Source organism: Macrotis lagotis, chromosome 1, assembly GCF_037893015.1.
Source record: "Macrotis lagotis isolate mMagLag1 chromosome 1, bilby.v1.9.chrom.fasta, whole genome shotgun sequence".
Classification (NCBI taxonomy): Eukaryota; Metazoa; Chordata; class Mammalia; order Peramelemorphia; family Peramelidae; genus Macrotis; species Macrotis lagotis.
The window spans coordinates 430454320-430475901 of NC_133658.1; positions in this window are offsets into that span (position 1 = coordinate 430454320).

The window sequence follows — 21582 nt, forward strand, 5'->3', positions numbered from 1 at the left end:
TGGTGGTGATATTGCCAAATCAAAGGGTATACACAGTTTTATTGACCTTTGGGCATAGTTCCTAATACAGAATGATTGGAACAATTTACAATTCCACCAACAGTACAATTAATGCTCATTTTAAATAACCTTTTCTATATAAATTCTCCCATTCAACATGAAATTATCTTTCCCTGATCTTAACTCCCCTAGAATTTTATCTGTTCTTTTTCCTTGACTTTTTTACATTCTGGTTTGTACAACTGCTCATATTTGAATGTAGTCTTAACCTTGAGAATAGGTACTATGTCTTATTCATAGAATTAGAGAACATAGAAATGTAGAGCTGGAAAGAACTATACAATAACTGAATATAACTGTCAGGACTAGAGGTGACTTCAGAATCACAAGATCAATTGAATATTAGATCCATAAAGGTCCTTAAACATAAAATTTCAGAGCTGAAAGAGAACTGAAAAAAAAATAGAATGTCAGAGTAGAGCTCCAAAATTCCTACCTACTTTGAATTGCATGAGTTTACACTTGAACTTTAAATGCTAGATTATTTTTTAACTTGATCAGACAGCATACATAAAAGTCTGAATAACTGAGTCCTCAAATAGTACTCTCTTGAATTTGAAGAAGAAAAAATGCTCTTTGGTTATGAACTAATCTGGTAATCAGCTCTATCTCTAATATGGAAAAGCATATCACAACATACTTAGGTGAATCTCTGTTGCTAATATGAAACTGCCAGCCTTTACTGACTTTAAAATATTTAACAAAAATCACCTAAAGATTACTCAATGAAATAATGATGCTATTTATTGTAAAAACAATTATTTCTTAAATCAACCAATCACAAATTACTTATTAAATGCCTAATATGTGCCAGGAATTGAACTTACATTTTTTTTTTAGTTTTTTTCAAGGCAAATAGGGTTAAGTGGCTTTCCCAAGGCCACACAGCTAGGTAATTATTATTAAATGTCTGAGATGAAATTTGAACCCTGGTACTCCTGACTGCAGGGCCGGTGCTTTATCCAAAGCACCACCTAGCCACCCCTGAACTTACATTTTCAAAGAGAAATAAATACATACATATATATATATATATATATATATATATATATATATATATATATATATATATATACACACACATCTCTGTTCTGTTACATACAAGAAAAGGGGGGGGCAGCTAGGTGGCACAGTGGATAGAGCATTAGCCCTGGAGTCAGGAGTACCTGAGTTCAAAGCTGGCCTCAGACACTTAATAATTACCTAGCTGTGTGGCCTTGGGCAAGCCACTTAACCCCATTGCCTTGCAAAAAAAACTTTAAAAAAAGTGTATGATTGTACAAATATGTATAGAGTAAATATAAGAAGGATAAACATAAAATGGTTTGGTAGTGAGGTTTAAATATGCAATGAGGTCAAACTTCAAACCCCAATCAAGTTTCCTCAACCTTTAAAATGAATCAGCTGTTCCGTAAAGTGAGTAGAATCAGGAGAACATTGTACACATAATCAACATTGTGAGATGATCAACTGTCATGGACTCAATTCCTGTCAGCAGTTCAACAATCAAGGACCATCCTAAAAGATTTCTGATGAAAAATGTTATCCATATCCAGAGGAAAAAACTATGGACTCTGAATGCAGACCAAAACAGACTCTATTCATTTTTTAAAACTCCTTTTATGTTTTTTTCTTTCTCATATTTTTTCCTCCTTTAGTTCTAATTCTTCTTTTGTTACATGGCAAATATGGAAATATGTTAAACATGATTGTACATGTATAAACTGTATCAGATTACTCACTGTCATGGGGAGGGTGGAGGGAAAGGAGAGTGGTAGAAAAATGTGGAACTTAGAAGCTTTACAAAAAAGATGAATGTTAAAAATTATCTTTGTATGCAATTGAAAAATAAAATAATGTAAAAATAAAATGAATCAATAAATTATTTTAACTTCTGGAGCAATCCTTTCCACCCTACAATTGGTTCTCCCAGACAAGAATATCTCAGATTTAAAGAACTCTATAGATTTACATAAGGTTAAGCATAGCTCATGAGTTTATACCAGTATATTTTCTTTTCTAGGGAGGCAGAGAACACAAGTCAAAGTAGTTATTTAATAAAATAAGATAGCAAGAAAAAGTAACAAAAAATTTCTGTACATAAACCTGAGGCACACTTTCCCTTAGATATATATATTAACAATTAAGAGAATAGACATGCAAGGAAATGTGTAGCAAGTAAGTACATATATGGAAGAGAATTTCCTACTTACAATGTTTTAAGATTGCTGATTTTCATCTTGTGATGATATCACCCCACTATTTAGTTGGATTGTTGAATGTGTGGTCTCTGTGTATGTATGTAGAAAGATGTCTAAACTGGGAGTTGGTCTCAGTTGTTCTATGTGACTGCTGCTTAGTGTTACTGTGCTGTTTCTCTGATATGTACTGATTGTTTCTAGGCATGACTTCCCTGAGCATGAAGTTATGTAACTTCTCTCTGTTCGAGCTTCAGGATTTAACTCAGTGGTTTTTCCTGTAAGAGTCTATTTCTCTTAGATTCAGTTGAAATAAGTGTTTCCCTTCCAGAAGGAGATTCCTAGGAACTCTTTGAAAGAGTCAGTAGCATTCTACCCTATTCTACTCACCTAAGAAAAACAGTGACTTTCTGCTTATCTTATTTTTTCAACTGTATTTTCAGGTCACCAAGGGTATGTCTCTGTCAGAGGCCTCATTTTGACTTAAGATCAGAAAGTTCAAATAACTCTCTGTTTAACTCCCAATTTATAAATTTCTTTTAAGTAGCACTCAATTAAATATAATTCTTCCAGCAAACTATCAAGTGCTCATAGAGTTCAAGGATACCCTAGTTTCTCAACTCATAAACTTCCTGGGCTACTATACACATGATAGATGGGGGAAAAGGAAAGAAAAGTAGCCAAGGGAATAATGTTATTGTTCTCCTGTCTAGCTTCACTTCTAGCTTTCAAATGCTTATGTGATCCAGGAACCTTTTTAGGGTTTGATCTTATCTTGTTCTGTTACATACAAGAAAAGTAACAATGCAGGAGGAAAAACATTTGACTTAGAGTTAGAAATCTTGATCCTCATCCTAATTAATGGTATTCAGTAGTTGGTCAGTTCTCAACTTCTCTGAGTTTTTTTCCTTATATGTAAAATAGGAATAATAATAATATAATATTTCATAAGGCTATATATATAAATATAATTATACAGTTATATGCAAGGTAAATACAAGTTAATTTCCTAGGGTGAATGGATAAGAGGGAAAGGGTAGTGTGATTAATCTTCAGGTATCAGTAAACTTTTCATGTAGGAGATAAGTTTTGAGATAAATTTTGAAGAGAGAAAGTAAGGAGGGAGTACTTATCAGGCAAGAGGAGATGAGGAATGGGGTTAGAAGGAAGATGTTGATATGCATTTCCAGGTCCTGAGACAATAGGGTTGTGAATTAGGGGGTGCTCACAGCACTCCCTCCCATTCTATTCCATTGGATGGAGAGTGGTTTTACCCTCCCCACTCTCCAGTTTCATTCCACCTCTGTCTCACGGATATCTGAACTACCCCACTTCTACAAAAAGGGATGTGAGTATTGTGAGTTTATTTATTTTGAAAAAACTATTAATCATGAAGTTGGACATTTTGTAATTTTGTTTTGGGTTTACCAGGATGGTTCAACAATAGTATAGACCACTGTATGTCTCCTATCAGTTTTTGCAGTTACTAGAAATGGGAGAATGAGAGATTTAAAGCTCTTCAGAGGAAAATCCCCCTGGGTTTGGTAAAAATAGGAATTTAGTAAAACAATGCCTCTAAAAGCAAAGTGTAAAGTTCTTCCCTTATATGAAATTTAAATTTTAAAATGGTTTGTTAAACTTTATATACATTTCTGAGTATTCTGTAGTTTAAATATCTTTGAGAAAAATACAAATAAGGGAAGTTAAAGTAATGGAGTCAACTTTTTATCTGATAAGTCATCATGTGGAAACAGGATCTGAAGCATTTGGTAGAGTCAAAATAGAGGTCACCATGTGAAGACAGGATCTTAGAGTTTCAAAGAAATAAAAATGGAAGGCTTATGTTCATATCTTTTCTACTCTTTTTCTACTCAAGCTTCTCAAGTAGCTCTTGTGTAAAAATAATGCTAAATTGAAATTCTGTAAATTTGAGGTAAAATCCTTTGGGACTATAATTGATTTTATTTTGAGGCTTGAGTTCAGGTATAGTTCTCTGATGATCATTAAGTCAGTAATGTGCCATTTGAGAGAAATGTCATAAGCCATGCAGAAAGTACTATTGTGGAAGAAAGTCATGGAAAAAGCTGAAGGGACCATCTTTGGCCTCAGTACAAGGCAGGATCTTTTCCCTATTGTATTCTTTGTAAAGGAATGTTTCCCATCTACCTTCCTTAGTCTGACTATGAGGTGTTATTGTTACAGCATGCTTGGTTGTCAACTAGGACTCTTATTTGCCTTTTTTGCATTAACTTGTCAAAGATTATTTTGATGTTATATTAATGTTCCAGCTTTTTCTTTCAATGGCAGAGCAGTAGTCAGAGCAGTAGTCAATAGGAGACAAGGGTGAAAATGTTGTGAATGAGAATTAGGGTCACCAATTAAAGATAGAGATAGAGGGTTACTGAAAAGTGAAGGAATTCGCATGCTCCCTGGGATTTTAAAACTGTTCATGATTTATTATAGGTTGTTGCAAAGTATCCAGATTGAAAACTTTTCTCCTTCCAGAGAAGCAATAGGCACTTTGAGGACAAAAGTGAATAACAAAAGGCTAGTTGAGGTTGCTTGGAGACTGAGAGAGAGAGGGAGAGAGAAGACAGTCAGGGAGAAGCTAACTGGGTCAGAGAAGGGACCAGCCTTGAGGAGGGGTCCAGATCAGGTTTTTATAGCCTTACCCATTATCTTGGAACTGTGAGCAAAGGGGAAACCCATCCCCCTTATGTGACTGAAACCAAGTAGAAGGTTGGAAGCTGGGGTTGGGGATGAGGAGACAGGGTACAAACTTTACATTTAATAATTGAACAGTAGGAGTCAATTTACATCTCAGGAGCAGAGAGCATTCTATACCTTAACAAAATTTAGCAGCATAAAAGATTATAAAACTTGTTTCTAATTACAAATTTCCTATATTCATAATTCTCTACATCAAAAGCACATCATACTATCTAGTGTTCCCCTACAGATATACTGTTTCAATTACCAGCTGGAACCAATCTTTGATGGAATCATGGAGTACACTTTTTATTCCCTGCATTACTATTCTTTCCCAGGTCCTTCCCCTAGGTAGGGCTCCTGTTTTATTTCCCTTAGTGATCCCTATACTTATCCCATTCCTAATCATTTTACATTTTTTTGGCCCCTGTTTGATTAATCTTCTTGTAAGATTCATTTCTTCCAGATTAGAAGTAGTGCATCTCCAACTAAGGGCCCTAGCTGGATATCAACCTCTGTGTAACTTTGGAACCAGCACCCCTTGAATGTTATGTCTGATTTCTGGATGTACCTTGTCTCCCTCTCAAACATGAACTGCTAGGCAGTGACAGTTCTATGCCCTCTTTTCAGCTGGAAGTGGCTTCAGAAGAAAATAGACCTTTGCCCCAACTCCCAAATAAATTTGGTCCTAAATTGTTTGAGTGGGGAAAGTGGGGGAAATATTGGAAAAAATTTGCTCTATAATTAATAAGTTCTTTCCTCATTGACCATGACCACATGAATACTGATCCTTTGTCCCTCCCCATCCCATTGTCCAGGTTATGATGTGAAGTCAATGAACTTTCAGTAAAAGTACCTTGCCTGTCCTTGTCAAGGACTTCTGGTAAATCCTGCCCTCAGACACAAAACAAACCCCTATCAACAAGACAATGGATCACTGTTTTAGGATTAAGACTTTGATCTACCACTTCTCAGCTACAAATCCCTAATTACCTCTTTTCTTCCCTCAGAGTTACTGCCACCATAAATATTCACCTAATTATGTCATCTTTCTGCCCCTTTAAAAGCTCACTCACTTCTCATTTGAGTTGCTCAGCTTCTTTTGGGAGGACAGCCTATGCTGGGCAAGTGTGATCCCCCAAGGTAACCTCTCATGCTCTATATCTTCCCTTATTGCTTGTCTCATGGTAGCTTATGTTGTCCATACAGCTGTTGCTGCTGGCTTTCAACTGCCTTTATGCTTCCTCTAGCTTCTGCTATTCTGCATATATAATACATATATACTACAGCAATGCTTAAATAAACCTTTTTGTCACTAAAATTTCTTCTGTACATGAATTCTTTCATGTTTTGCTTAAACCTTTAGCTGACTACATTTTCTTCAGCATCAAAACTATGTAGATGAGTACCAATTATAATTTCATCTAGGAGGAAAGCAATTTTCATCTACATAGGAAGATGAGGTAATTAGGTGAATGTTGATGGGGGCAATCTTGTGAGTTCAAATGTTTAGAAGCTCCTGGGTCCTCAGTAGTACCAGCTATACTTCAGGTGGAGTCTTTGACAGCTATTCTAACCTTTTTTGGAGATTATGACCACAGGATAAGCTCAGCCTATACTCTAATTTGTCAGAAAACACAGACTCAGAAGGGTAGGTTTAGATAGAATAGAAAGGAGGTGAAGATAAAATCCAAGATCCCCACAAAATGCCTAATATTTTGATGTTTTAAGAATTAATTTTTCAAAGGAATGCAATAGTAGTTATGTTACTACTGTCTGATTCTTTGTTATTATAAACTTTTGGGGGAGGTTTTTTCAAAGTAAAGGTAATCTGCCCAAGGCCACACAGCTAGGTAATTATTAAGTGTCTGAGATGGGATTTGAACTCAGGTCCTCCTGACTCCAGGGCCAGTGCTGTATCCACTGTGCCAACCAGCTGCCCTTATTATATACTTCTGAATATCCTCTATGTAGAGGAAATAAATTGCTGACCTTACATGATATACAGTGTATATTGAGTATATTCTCCTTGGGAGAAGCTCTAGATAAGAGTCAAAGATAAACTTTAAGTGATTTTCTCTGAGGATCTTGGATGGGATCATAGAGTATAAGAAAGAGAGCTTGAGTTTCTCTCTAGAAGGTCCCTGAAACTTGAAGCATTCATCTCAGGGTTACTACTTTCCTATTCCAAGGAAATGAATACAAAGACACAGGCAGTGAGGTACTGAAGGCCCAAATTTAGTTTGCCTATTTGAGTCCTTGCTTCAGCTGTCATTTAGTCATAGCTCCTGAGTTGCGGGGAGTGGGGTTAAGGGCAAATTTTCCCTCCTTCACTTCTCCTGGGAGAGAAGTTTAAAGAATTCTGACACAGTAAACAAATGGGGAAAGGGAGTCAGAGGGTGGAGTCATTTCCTCTCCTAATTTAATGGTCAATCTTTGATGATCCATTCCCCTCCCTTCAGTTTACCAAGGAACCACCCAAGATTTGCTGCATCATCCCAAAGTGACAAGCCTTACAGAACTGAACCATGTATTTCCTTAAAGAGGGCAGAGTGAAAACAGCTCTCCCTGGGGTGTGCCCTACCAATAATACTCTGGGGCTGGGAAGAGAGAGTACAGAGGTGCAGTTTACCTCCTATGAAACTATGAAAGGTTGCGAGATTGCCTTTTGTCTTCTCACTGGTCATTAGAAATCATCTAGTTCAACTGCTTCATTTTATACATGTGGAAACAGACTCATAAAGGAAAATTCCTTTGACTAGGGTCTTGTAACTAGTAAGCAGTAGGAGCTGGGATTTGAATCCAGGTTTTTTTTTTACTTTACATTCAGTGTTGTTTTTACCTTATCAGAGGTGCACTGGTAAATGTTTAACACTGACTCTCTTAGAGATGGGAATATAACACAATAGGCTTTTAAGTTTAATCTTCATTATTCACAGTCTAGATAATAAAACAAAACTATGATTCAAGACCTGATTTGTAGTTTCCCCAATTTCCTAGGTGGAAATGATGCAGGGAAATTTTGAACTAGCAGAAACAAAATCTTTCAATTAGGTGCAGGTCTCTGCTCTTGAAATTCTGCCTCCCTTAGACACTGTATTTCTACCTTGATCCTGTTAACCTTGGCCTGAACACTCTTGGGCAGGAAATGACGTGTTAAAAATTGAACATCTAGTACCTTGAGATAGGAAGGACCAGCAAGTAAGTAGATTGCCCTTAGAGGTTACCTGCTCTAAGGTGAAAAGACTACACTCAATCACCACCCTGTCCAGCCTACAATAGAAGGGTATTTAACAGGAAGTGATGCCTCTTCAAGTTCTTGCTTCTTCTTGCTTCCATCCAGAAGGATGGGCTTTCCTTTGGCTCTTCCTTAAACAATGTAGAGCTCCATGGGCTTCACAATGTGGCCTGATTAACCTAAGCCTCATGGCTGCCTCTCTCTCTCTCTCTCTCTCTCTCTCTCTCTCTCTCTCTCTCCCTCCCTCCTCTTCTTGACTTTTCTATCACTTTCTTATGTAACTTCTTTTAATATATCTTTATTTTCTTTCCACACCTGAATTCCCAGATCAGAATCATGATTCCTCACAGACAGTATCAAACTCAAATTGACATCATATATGTTCATTGAAAATTTAAAAATGGACTCTGTCAAGCAGGTTTGAGCTGGCTCCGGCATACCCCTGACTATACCAAATTTAGACAAATAGTGAAGTGCCTATCACATAACTAGGACTGAAACCACTGCCTCCTAAATTTCCTGCCAGTCCACTTTCATCACAGGATGACAGACAAAAATGCTTACTTAGAGAGAGATTGACTGCATGATGCCTTATTACTTCTGCTGAATAATTCCCCAAGCCACATGGGGAAATATGTTGACAGGCAGCTTCTATTTATGGTCCTTCTCTTTCATAGTTTGGTCTCTACTCCAGAGCTAGAAGGCTATGGGATAATCTATTCATGCTAGAACACATGTTCTGAGCTAAAAAGAGAACAATGACTTTCTAAAAAAGTTCCTTTGCTCTTTTGTCATAGTGTGAGAAAATTGTACTCCAGCAAAGAAGCCGAAGTATCCTCTTGCCATTTTTAATTGGTCAGTAAATTGTCCTTTGAAAGTTGGTATTCTATTGCTACTTCTAGCATTTCAGCTCATCTAGGTTTACAGGAAACATTTGGAAAAGTAGTAATGAGGTTGGAACATTCTTTTTTTTTGTATTTAAGATAACAAACAAGGAAAAACATTAAATTCTGTTCATGCTTCCCAAGTTTATTTATCAAATTAGTGTCAGAATCAGTATAACAGAACCCTGAATGTCAGAGTTGGAACCCTCAGGGGACATATGAGCCAGGACATAATTGAATAACAATTTCTTCCACAATATACCTGACAAATAGCCATTAAGACTTTTCTGGAAGACCTCCATTGAAGGGGATCCATCACCCCTGAAGTGACTAATTCTACTTTTGCATAGCTAAGACACATAGTAACTTTTTCCTTATACTGTATCAAATCTAAATGTGTCTCTTTGGGACTAATAATGCACATTGTTTCTAGTTCTTCCCTCTGCTAACAAATGGATTAAAAAATTCAGGTGTCTTAATGCTGCAACTCATTAATATGATTATTCCCTCCAAAGGTATAGATTGCAGCTCATTTGTGTTTCTCCATAAGTTTGTCAAGATGAGTTTATTCACCATGCTACCAATGGAGCAAGTACTCTCTAATCAGAGGATTTAAGGTCAAATCCTTTCTCTGCTTTTTAAAATCTGTGTAACCCTAAGAAAGTCACTTAATCTCTCTTGGTCTCAGTTTCCTCATCTGAAAAATGAGGAGGTTGGATTAGAAGACCTCTAAGATTCCTTCCAACTGTAGACTTATATTATCATCCTGTGATTGCCTCTCCAAACTCCCAATCTCAAGTCTCTTCAAAAAAAGAGCTCTGAGGACAAGAACTGGTTGGTTAAGCTTGGTGACATAGTGAACCATAATTAGAGCAATCATTCCACATCCAACTTCTAGTCATTATTTAAGGCACAGAGCAAGTGTTATCTTTTCTGGGAATCATTCCCTGATCTCAAACCCCTAGTCCTCATCCCAATTCTGCCTCTTTGTGACTGAGTAAATCATTAACTCCACCTGGACCTTGAGTACTGTGTTTTTAAAACAAGGGGTTTATATAAGATTCAGTTCAGTTCAGCAAGCATTTATCAACCACTTGCCACTCTTGTTGCTCAGTATACAGTGACATTAGACAAACTTTTAAATTTTATTGGAATTTAAATAGTTTCTGCTCTTGCCTTTCTTGACACTTCAGAAGACTGAATGAACTTCAGATGAATGTATTAATGAATAAATAAATAAATAGATGCAAAAAAATTTTAGTTCTTATTATGAGCCTTCAAGCACTGTGCAAAGCTCTGAGGATACAATGTACCCTGCTTTTATAGAGTTCATATTCTAATTGGGGGAGAAAATTGGGAGTTCAGATACAAATCAGACAGAATGACTTTCTTCCCAACCTTAAATCCCAAGACTTCTGATAAGCTAGAAATAAACAATATTTTATTAAGCAAAAAAAAGGTAAAAACCATTCTCTTCTCATCTACTGGGCTAGACAACATGCAAACAATCATAATACAAATTATCTATCCTTTAAGGCTCAGTGCAGGTGTAATCTTTTCTGAGAAACATTCCATGATCTATTCAAACCCCTAGCCCTCATCTCAGTTCTGCCGCTAACTTTATGACTTTTGGGCAAGTTATTAACCCCCACCTGGACCTTAGTTTCTCTTTTTATAAAACCAGACAAAATAGAAGACCATTTCAGAGGAAAGGAGCTACTACTATTAAGGAGAGACCAGGAAAAGTGTTCTTTCAAGTGGTTGACTTTAGCTTGAATCTGAATGAAGTCATGGAAGTAGGCAAGCAGAGGGGAAGAGTGAGAGCATTCTGGGCATGAGGACCAGTTGGTGAAAATTCTTAGACTCAAAAAATGAGTATTTTTTTTCTTTTAGTTTTGCAAAGCAATGGGGGGGGGGTTAAGTGACTAGTCCATGGTCACACAGCTAAGTAAGTAGTATTAGGCTGGATTTGAACTCAGGTCCTCCTGATTCCAAGGCTGGTACTCTCTCCACTGTACCACCTAACTGGCTTATGAGTATCTTCTTTAGGGAAAAGTAAGTGGCACTAGACTGTCAAGTATGTAGAGATGAGTTAGGGAGCAAGAACTCTGGAAAGGTAGAAGGAGGTCAGGTTATGCCAGTCTTCAAAAGCCAGGGGCAACTAGGTGTCACAAAGGATACAGTACTGACCCTGGAGTCAGAGGGACCTGAGTTCAAATTTGACCTCAGACACCTCTTAGAGAATTAAGGACATACAACTAGCTGTGTGACCCACAAGCAATTCACTTAACCTGGACTGACTCCCTCCACCCTCCTTTCCCAAAACAAGTAAAAAGTCAAACAAGATTTTCTTTGCTACTGGAGGCTATAGGGTACCACAGGAGCTTATCAAATAGGGGAGGAAGATTGACATGGTGAGAGATTTGCTCTAGGAAGATCTATTTGCCAACCTAGTGGAATGACTGACTGAACTGGGGACAGATTTGAGATAGAGAATCTAATCTGAAGACAACTGCAATAGTACAAGTATGAGGTGATGAGGACCTGCCCTATGGTATTGATAGTGTCAAAGGACAAGCAGACAAGAGATTTTGAAAAGGTAGAATTGATAGGACTTGGCAATTTTAAGTAAAAACAATCATCCCAAAGACCTAAAATATAGAATCCTATTCATTACACATTTTGTCAGAGCATTTTCCTTTATTGATTTATAAGTCCTTAACAATGTTTCTCTGATAAAAATCTTAAGAGGAATGAAAACATTAAACAAAATTATTTATGTTAAGAGTGGGAGTCAATAATTAGATGAGATTTCAATCAATTTGATAAGAATTCAGGGCATGGTCTTTTGTTTGGAAGCACTTAAATGTCATCTATCTATGGAATATCATCATGAACACTGGAAACTCCAGAAGATTAGCTGACAGGTTGACAGATGAACTAACAGTGGAATAACTGCCTAGCTGGAACTGTGAATCCAATTTGGTTTTTGTTTCTCTTTCCAAAGTCCAGACCCAGAGCTCAGCAGAGTGAGCCTGCCTTCTGGAGGGTAGAGAACCTTTGCTCAAGCATGATTTCCTTCCTCTATCCATTCTCAAGAGCAATGATTGGTGACATATGACAGAAGTCCTTGCTAGAGATAGATATGGCCTGGGTCTAAGAGGGCAGGTTGAACCTCAAACCTGTGAGGAGAGGAAGGAGGATTTTTGATTCCCATAGCAGCATAAAATCTAGGTATCTGGTGAGGGCTGAGAGATGATAGCTCACAAAATGTTAGCAACCCTGAGAAATATCCGGCAGAATCAGATGTGTATGTCCCTTTGGCCCAGTTTCAAAAATTTCCAAATAAGAGTTCCCAAATTTGAGAACTCAGGAGTCAGACTTTCTAGAGAGAGCAGGGAATGTCCTGCTGTATAGGATGTTCCTTGGAGAAAGAAGAGGGCAATCTACAGGAAAGCCTTGTTTTTTTTCCAAGAAGAGACATGACATGGAGAATGTTTAAATAGGCTGAGTGTGTCCTGAAGATTCATTCTAAAAGTTTGAGTTCCATCCCATATCCCTGGAGAGGATTTCCTGGTTAGTGTTGGCATCTTTTTGACCTTGGTGGTGAGAGCAGTAGAATTCTGGGTCAGACTTGGATTAAGAGAACTGATTATATTATTTTTCTGGCCTATTTACTTACAGCTGATTTTGTTCCTTAACTTCTACTTATATAAAAAAAGAACAAACAGAATTAAGTTATTTGATAAGGAAACCTGTTTATAAAATTCCATAAGAATATCTAAATATTTAAAGAGCCACTTCATTCATCTGTCTAATCTTTCCTTCTCTAATCCATTTCACATACAATGCCATTCTAATACACAAATGCTCAAGTCTAATCATCACTTCTCCATGCAAAAACCTTCAATATCTCTATGTTGAGTAAGATTAAATACAAACCAGATCAGCTAGGTGGTGCAGTGGATAGAGCACTCACCCTGGAATCAAGAGGACCTGAGTTCAGATGTGACCTCAGATACTTAATAAATACCTGTGTGATACCTTGGGCAAGTTACTTAACCCCACTGCCTTGCAAAAAAAAAAGATTAAATACAAATAGCTCCACCTGATATTCAGGGCCCTAAACAATTTAAATCTAGCCTATTATTCTTTTTGGGCATCTCAGTATTCCCTTTCCTAGATCCCATGCACTCTTATCTCCTAACCAAACTGTAGCTGTAAACACTTAACATTACTTGGACATGATTTAGATTTTCCCATTTCTATGCTTTCTCTCATATTATTTATTCTACTTAAAATGTACTATCACTAGCTGATTTTTTTTTGTTTTAGGGTTTTTTATGGATGAAAATGGGGTTAAGTGACTTACTTTGTAAGTGCCTGAGGATGAATTTGAACTCAGGTCCTCTTGACTCCAGGGCCGGTGCTCTATCCACTGTGCCACCTAGTTGCCCCCCATCATTATCTATTGAACTTTTTCACACTCTTTAAGGCCTAGCTCAAGTACTTTCTTTTCCATGAAACCTACCCTGATTTTCCCAATTTAAAAAAGGTTCTTTGGAGCAGCTAGATTTCACAGTGGATAGAGCACCGGCCCTGGAGTCAGGAGGACCTGAATTAAAATCTGGTCTCAGACATTTAATAAATACCTAGCTGTGTGACCTTGGGCAAGTCATTTAACCCCCATTGCCTTGCAACCCCTCCCCCCACCAAAAGACTTTTCAAACTTTGCATGCTATTTCATCACCTCTGATAGAAACAGTCTAAGGACAAGTTGCCATCCTACTATTTTTTTTTTGGGTATGTTTAATGTTCTTTAGCCTGGATGTGGATGAAATAGCATTTCCATTTTTGTCTTTCTTTTTTGATAACTGAATAAGAGCAATAGCCTATAATCTCATCTTCTGTGAGACTCAAGGATGGCAGGGATGAGATGTACCTCCTCCTGTGTCCATAAAATTTTTATTTCTCCCATTATGTCTCTTATATTTTGAAAACTTTTCATTTCACATAGTTTAAATATTATAAGTATCTTTTTTATGGAAACATCTATTAATTGTTCTTAAATTTTTATGGATCAGTATTATGTCTGGGAGATTGCTGGCAACAATTCTGTGTGTAATGTCACTCCCATTCCATTACAGTTTATCTGATAATTCTCAAGGGTATTTGGGAGGGTCATATTTGTAATATAAAGATTTGTTATGTGTTAATTTATAAAGGATACTGAGCTCCTAGTATATAATTTTAGCTACTAGATACTTTCTTCCAAGTAGAAATTAAAGTAAATTTTTGCAAACTGGAGTGATAGGTTCCACAATTTCCACCACTTTGCTTCAGGATATGGATTAATTAATAAGTCTGGGCTCTTTAAGAATAAACTTTCTGTAATTTCTGGTGTCAGTAACCTGATCCTGCATCACTATCATAAACCCCTTCTTTTCTGTAAATGAGTCTGCATTAACCATTCCTTCAATACTTCTTTGCTAATACCTGTTGATTGAATTAATGTGGGTGCTACCCATGCTACACCTTTGGATTTCTTTTCTGAATCTTAGCAGTTTCATCTTCTCTATATGGAATTAAACCACTTTTGGCTACTCTTAGCAAACACAGTAGCAAAATGTGTTGTCATTCTTTAAAATTGTACTATGAAGTGAGGTCTTTTTTTGGTCTAAAGGTATTTTTAAATCTACCATGTGCTCTTAGAACATCTATTCTTCATTTTTGACAAGGAAGTGTTTGTCTTTCTAGAGTTGCCTGTGTTTTATTAACATCGTACAGATTTTGTTTGGATACTTTTTAAGGCTTTTATAACTCATTTTACCATGCCAAAGGTAAATGCTAAGACTATCTTTATATAGGCATTGATTGAACTGTGTTTTTCTGTGTTTTGATTTCAAGATATCAGTTAATCTCTTCATAGACTGTACGTCCACTTTCTTCCCAATAGCTTTATGCTTGATATATTTTTTGCCTGTAGAAGGGCAAGGCATAAATATCAATTTCATCTCTATATTCAAGTTGAAATTCTTTAATCTCCTCTATTCTTACTTGGCAGTCATTAAGAATTTTCTGTTTATTAAGTCCAAATGCATTTTGATATTGTTGGAGAGGTTACCACAAGAAGAAATAGCTGTTTAATTTGAATTTCATTGGAGTCATAAACTTGTCATCCATGTTTCTCAAATGATTAATATGATCCTTCTTTGACTTGAAAGTCATATTCAGTTCTATATTCAGGAGCACAGATAATTAATTTAAGGCTAAGGAGAACCATAAAAGGTTTATACTTTCTCCTTGGAAAATGGCACATTTCATATCAATTATTCTCATCACTATTGCATGGGTTACATACTTAAAATAAGAGATCATTGTTAAATTATGCTTTACTGTTTTCACTATGTTTGGATTGATATGTTTGCAGTACAGAATAATTGCTTTTCAGTCATTTCAGATTCTTTGTGACCCCATTTTGGGTGTTTGCTTCAGTTTCCCTCAGTTTCCTTAACTTTGCCAAAAAAAAACCTCCCTCTTGGGTCAGAAAGAGGCAGACATGACTGAAATTACTGTACAACAACAATGGGAGGGGTTGATGAGAAGAAAAAGGACAAGGAGAGAAACAAGCATGAATGCTTTGCATGAAGTACATAAACACACAACTGATCTGTATTTGAAGGGGTCCCTTGTGTCCTCTTCTCTTGCTCATCAAGATGGGATGTTTTCTGTTATGAATGGTAGTACTGAATTTTCATCAGAGTGGAAGTTATTAACAGTTGACACACCATGAAATATTTTAGCCTAAAATTTATAGATTTTATCTGCTTCCATGGTTTTACAGTTTTATAGAGAAGTTTCTAAAGTTTTCCATAACCTCCCTGGATGGAAATATCCTTTCTTAGGATTTCTTGGCAAGGAAATTGGTTTGCCATTTTCTTCTTTAACTCATTTTATAGATGAGAAACTGAGGCAAACAATAGTAAGTGATCTGGGCAGTGTCACACAACTAGAAGTATCACTTCTGTTCTAGCTTGCCATTTCACTATCTAGCTTGTATGTTCATTGTGTTGTGATCTTAAGGACAACAAGAAATTTTCCACTTCCTCCTTTGGTTTTTTTTGGTTACTGAGCAGTTGTTGGGTTTTCTTTTTTTGAGGGGGGGGCAGAAGGAGATTGCTTCTTTGTCCTTAGGCCTCTATAATTATTTTAAAAATTGATGTGTTTGTTTTATCATCATGCTGCTTATACTCTCTAGATCATTTTTTTTCTTTTTCACGTTTGCTATCCTTGTCATTCCTTGCAGTGTGATTTTGGGAAAGCTACATATCTGGGCCTCAGTCATCTATAAAATGGAGATGATACTTACACTTTCTTCCACAGGGTTGTTTTGAGGAAAGCACTTTGCAATCCTTTAAGTATCATGGCATTTAGGTGATAAGCGGAATAGTGTTGGACCTGGAGTCAGGAAGACCTGAATTCAAATTTTGTTTCAGACACTTACTACTTGTGTAGATAGAGTGAGTCACTTAACCTCTGACTGACTCAGTTTCCTTGACTTTAAAATGGGGATAATAATAGTGCCTACCTCCTAGAATTCTTTTGAGAATCAAAGGAGATAACAGTAATAATAATAACTAACATTTTCGTGGTGTTACCATGTAGGCAGGCACTGTACTAAATACTTTACAATTATTATTTGTAAAGGATTTACTTAGCCTTCTAGTGCCTGGGATATTTGTTCTTCTTAGTCTTTTCAGTCATGTCTGACTCTTTGTGACATTTAGGATTTCTTGGCAAGGAAACTGGTTTGCCATTTTCTTCTTTAACTCATTTTATAGATGAGAAACTGAGGCAAACAAGAGGAAGTGATCTGAGCAGTGTCACACAACTAGTATGTGTTTGAGGTCAAATTTGAATTCAGGTCTTTCTGACTCCAGGTCTAGTGTTCTATCACTGCACCATGTAATTACTGTCTGGGACATAAGTGCTTGATAAATCATTTTTTCCTTCCCTTCTTCCCCTTCCCTTTGGGAACACGGACCATTATTTCTGCTATGTATCACTGCTACTAACCTGAAAGATTTGATGCTGAACAGATTTACCTATGTAAGACAAGAATCCAGGTATGAAGAATGGAGAATAATGATCTTACTTTCTTCCTTAGGATTTTGTTTTGGTTTACCTGCATGACAAGATACAAAGGATCAAGAAGGACTCACTGCTAAGTTGCCATAACTCAGAACTACACAGTTCTTTGCAATTTGTTAGAAAACAACTTCCCACAATTTTTTGAGTTGTTGGGAGAAACTCTGCCTTAAAAATCACTAAACTGTATAACTTTGACCCAGTAATGCCACTACTAGGTCTATACCCTAAAGAACTCAAAGAAAGAGGAAAAGTTCTCATGTGTACAAAAATATTTATAACAGTGCTTTCTGTGGGAGAACTGGAACCTAAGGTGGCAGAGAGTGGTGGTGGTAGGAGAACCATCATTTGGGGAATAGTTGAACCAATGATGGTTTACAAATATAATATTTATACCATAAAAACTGAATAAAAGGATTTCAGAGAAATCTGGGAAGACTTCTGTAAATTGATATGGACTGAAGTGAACTCATATCAGCACAATGATCAACCATAATTTCAGAGAACCAATGATAAAGAATGCTGCCTACCTCCTGGCTGAGAGGTGATAGGCTAAATATATAGAATGAGAAAACATTCTCTGTCATGGCCAATAGATATACTAGACAATGTATATTTATTTGTCATAAGAATTTTGTCTTTTTTTATTTGTTTTACTTTGGTTTTGGAGGCAAAGGTGAAGGGGTTGAGAGTGATAGGAAATAAATATCATTAACATTTTTTAATTTAAAAGATGCATGATTGAGAGTTAAAGGGAACTCCTTTTTATAAAAATAATTTATTTTTTCTAATTACATGTAGAACCAATTTTTAATATTCATTTTTAAAAAATTAAGCTGCAAATTCTCTCTAGAAAATTAAGTTGCAAATACCCTCTTAAGAAGACAAGTAATTTGATATAGCCTATGCATGTGAAGTCATGTGAAACATATTTCCTTATTAGTCATGTTGTAAAAGAAAACTAATAGACACCCATCCAGCTCCCAAAAAAAGAAAAACCAAGAAAAGGAAAATGAGGTTTTAAAAATGACCCCATTGTTTCTTTCTCTGGAGGTATATAGCATTTTTTATCATGAGTCTTTCTAAATTGTCTTAGATCATTATATTACTGAGAATAACTAAGTCATTCACCATCGATCATTGTAAAATATTGTTTTTATGGTGTTCCAAAATCTCCTGGTTCTGCTTACTTCACTTTGCATTATCAATTCACATCTTTCCCAGGTTTTTTCAAATGCATCCTATTCATCATTTCTTTTTTTCCCCTTTTTTATTTTGTTTTGCTTTTTGACTTTTTGCAAGGCTGTGGGATTAAGTGACTTGCCCAAGGTCACATGTCTAAGTAAGCACCAAGTTTTGAGTTTAGATTTGAATTCAGGTCTTCCAGACTCCACAGTCCATGGTCCACTGTATCACCTAGCTGTCCCCTTCTCATTCATTTTTTTTTTTTAGGTTTTTGCAAGGCAATGGGGTTAAGTGGCTTGCCCAAGGCCACACAACTAGGTAATTATTAAGTGTCTGAGGACTGATCTGAAGTCAGGTACTCCTGACTCCAGGGCCAGTGCTCTATCTATTGTGCCACCTAGCCACCCCCTCATTCATTTCTTATAGCACAATAATATTCCATCACAATCATACACTTTTTTTTTAAGTTTTTTTTGCAAGGCAATGGGGTTAAGTGGCTTGCCCAAGGCTACACAGCTAGGTAATTATTAAGTGTCTGAGGCCGCATTTGAACTCAGGTACTCCTGACTCCAAGGCCAGTGCTCTTATCCACTGTGCCACCTAGCCGCCCCTATCATACACTTCTTTAGCCATTCCTAAATTAATGGACATTTTCTCAATTTCTAGTTCTTTGCCACCCCAAAAAGAGCTATTATACATATTTTTGTACCTATAGATCCTTCTCCCTCTCACCTCCCCTATGAAAATATCTTTGGGATACAGACCTAGAAGTTATATTTCTGGATCAAAGGTTATGCACAATTTTACAGCCTAAAGGAGACTTTCAAACCTCAATCCTTGTAGAGACTTGGAGAAGAGACTTTGTTCCCGGAAAAAGTGAATCAAGAAAATATACAATCTTAGCCTTGGGATACTGGTCTGCCAGTTGTTCTTTGACAATTTGTTGGGTGTGGTAGTTTTTAATCTTAGGACAAAGAGCTATCCTCTGCCCTTGTCAGGGAGAAGTTTAGTCTGTGTCCTCAAGAGATGAAGCTAATAAGTAACTGGTCATTGAAAGAAAATTGACAACCACGAAGCCAACAGATTATACCCTTAACAAAAGAGAGTAGGCATAGTATGGAGCAGAGGTGTATCCCAGAGACTGTTGTGTGGGCCCTGGCCACATGTCTGTACTTTGATATGTATCTTCTGATCACATATGGTTTCTATAAGTTTATGTAACTTCTTTTATCTCTAAGCATATTCATTCTTCCCATTGATGGTATAGGAATATATGGGAGACTATGTTTTATGGGGTGAATGTTCTATTGCTACTTTTTTTTTTAAAACTTGTTGTTTCACTAAATGCTTTTGCTTTGAACTAGATAGTAAAAATAAACATATTGGTGAGGGTTTTTAGTCATGTTGGTGATTTTTTATTTACATTGGTAAGGGTTTTTAATTTATTGTTTTGAAAAAATTAACATCTACAGTATATACTTTGATGCTAAGGAAGCTTTTTTGAGGAGACTACATTCAGGGGAAGGGCAATCAAGTACTACACTGAATCTAGAGTAAGGAAGATTCATCCTCCTATGTTCAAATCTAGCCTTAGACTAGTTGTGTGACTCTGGTCAAGTCACTTAATCCTGATTGCTTTGTTTCCTCATCTGTAAAATGAACTGGAGAAGGAAATGTCAAAACACTGAAGTATCTTTGCCAAGAACACCCCAAATGGGGTCAAAAAGAATCAGACAAGTCTGAAATAACTGAACAACAACATATGTAAGAGGAGACACTCCAAATACTATATTATCATCGATAACAACAACAAAATTTATTTTATAGCAACAGCAGCAATATAAATAACAATAATATTTCAGTATATACATGCATACTCCCACCAAACCAGTTTAGAATTTAGCCATCCTTTGATAGTTCCTTGAGTTGCTGTAGCCCAGTTTGCCATATGATTACCAGTTCATTTGAGTTGACATCCTCAAAGAATGGGTTATATACCTCTCACCTGGTGGGTACTAGAAACCCTTCCAATTCGAAATATGTTCTCACAAAGCTTCTGCTCCCCTGGTAAACCCAGGGTTACCTTCGCACTATGATAAGGAGGAAGCAAAAGAAGATTTTAGTAAAGGATATTTTGATAATAATTTAAACTAGCATACCACTTCAAGACTGTTAAAGGAATTTTCTCACAAGCACCCTAGATTATCCCACTATTCCCTTCCAACTTTGAAATCTGTCAAGTTTGACCTCGACACACTCAGTCTCATCTTTCTGTACCTCTTCCATGTCTCTTTCCCATTCCCAGTGGTGCTTCCTATATCCTGCTTAGGCACCAAGCAAAAAACCCTGTACTTCTATAGAAAGGTCACTTCAAGGAAATTCCAGCTTTTCTTTTTCTGTGTGAACTTTTATAAGTTATTTAGTTTTCCGTTTTTTTTTTTTTTAGGTTTTTGCAAGGCAAATGGGGTTAAGTGGCTTGCCCAAGGCCACACAGCTAGGTGATTATTGTGTCTGAGATTGGATTTGAACCCAGGTACTCCTGACTCCAAGGCTGGTGCTTTATCCACTATGCCACCTAGCTACCCCAGTTATTTAGTTTTCTTATCCATAAAAATGAAATAGTCATTACTTTCCTCCTTATTTCACTGAATTATTTTGAGCAATCACAGCAAACACTGTAAATTCCCTTTTCTAAACTCTAAATGCTCTCCAGATAATGAGGAATAATGATGATAATAATGATGATGTTCTCTTCTAATAAAATTGTGTCCCTCAGTCAATCCCCAAATTAAAAACCTTGGGAGGAATGCCAAAAAACTAAGTTGAGAAGTCATGAGACCTGGGGACTAGGCTTACCTCTTCTACTGTGTCACCTCTGGCAAGTCACTTCTCTCTGAGCCTCAGATTCTTCCTCTGTAAAGATGAGGGTTTGGTCAAGGTACATTTTAAGGTCCTAGCCCTGTGTTTGCCTATACTATAATAGATAAAGGAGTTTCTACAAGACCATGATTCTGTGTCAATTGTATCAGGCTTCATATTAGTTTAGCTTTAAATCAATTAAGAAACATTTCTTTAGTGCAAGATTATATGACCTTTTTTTTGTATAATGATCCCTTTTGGCAGTCTGGTAAAATTCTTTCTCAAAATGATAGTTTTAAAT